At 39.7% G+C, this 963-nt stretch overlaps 1 non-coding gene across 1 annotated transcript; it reads left to right on the plus strand.

Moving 5' to 3' along the window:
- Window positions 1–413: 413 nt before the first annotated feature.
- Window positions 414–558, plus strand: LOC113936802. The gene has a single exon (XR_003524370.1). It is a non-coding gene; the product is annotated as a U4 spliceosomal RNA (small nuclear RNA).
- Window positions 559–963: the final 405 nt, after the last annotated feature.

Genomic DNA, 963 nt, shown 5'->3' on the forward strand with positions numbered 1-963 from the left:
CAAATTCATATTGATGTACCTTTCTTTGGCTCAGAGTTCTATCCTGTCAATGGAACTATCAATCTATTATTTTATTTTTTTATACATCTATTATTTTAAAATTTGGCTTTGTATGGAAGCTTCTCAACTGGTTTTAATTGTTTTCATTTTCTTTCCCAGAATTGTTTCTAGCTCCACTACATTTTTATTCAGTTACAGCAAACAGAGCAACATGCGATGGTTATTCTAGGAGCAGATATATTATGATCTTTAAAAAGGCATATTCTTATATGCTATATGGTTTAATTTCTTCTATATACAAGCCCACCCAAAAACTCAACTTGTTTCCTCCACTATTCTCAGATACAGCAATGGGTGATGTTTTCCCACTGGCTCCTGTGGTAACCGGCAAGAGTTAAGATGGGGAAAGTTTCAGCTTTGCTCAGTGGCAGTATCGTAGCCAATGAGGTTTATCTGAGGCGCGATTATTGCTAATTGAAAGATGGGGAAAGTTTCTTTCTTCTACTTATTAACCTAATAGCTAAAACAACCAGAAAATTCTGCAAGTTAGTGTTTTAAGCTATTATTTCAGTCAGCTTTGAAAATTAGAAAAAAAATAATAATACTAAATGCTTTTGAAAGCACATAGTCACCATTTATAGAATTAAAATCAGAATATATGGGGGCGGAGCAAGATGGCGGAGGAGTAGGAGACCTAGATTTTGTCTGGTCTCAGGAATTCAGCTGAATAGGGATCAAACCATTCTGAACACCTACGAACTCAACAGGAGATCGAACAGGAGAGTAGCAACAACTCTCTGAACAGAGAAGCGACCACTTACTGGAAGGTAGGACGTCCGGAGAAGTGAATCCGAGGCGATATTCGGGAGGATAGACGGCGGGGGAGGGGCCTCCGCCGGCCGCTTCTGGCAAGTGCTAGAGCCGCGGAGCACAAAATCGGACCTTTTAAAAGTTGGCTCGGCA

Source organism: Zalophus californianus, chromosome 17 (genome assembly GCF_009762305.2).
Source record: "Zalophus californianus isolate mZalCal1 chromosome 17, mZalCal1.pri.v2, whole genome shotgun sequence".
Lineage (NCBI taxonomy): Eukaryota > Metazoa > Chordata > Mammalia > Carnivora > Otariidae > Zalophus > Zalophus californianus.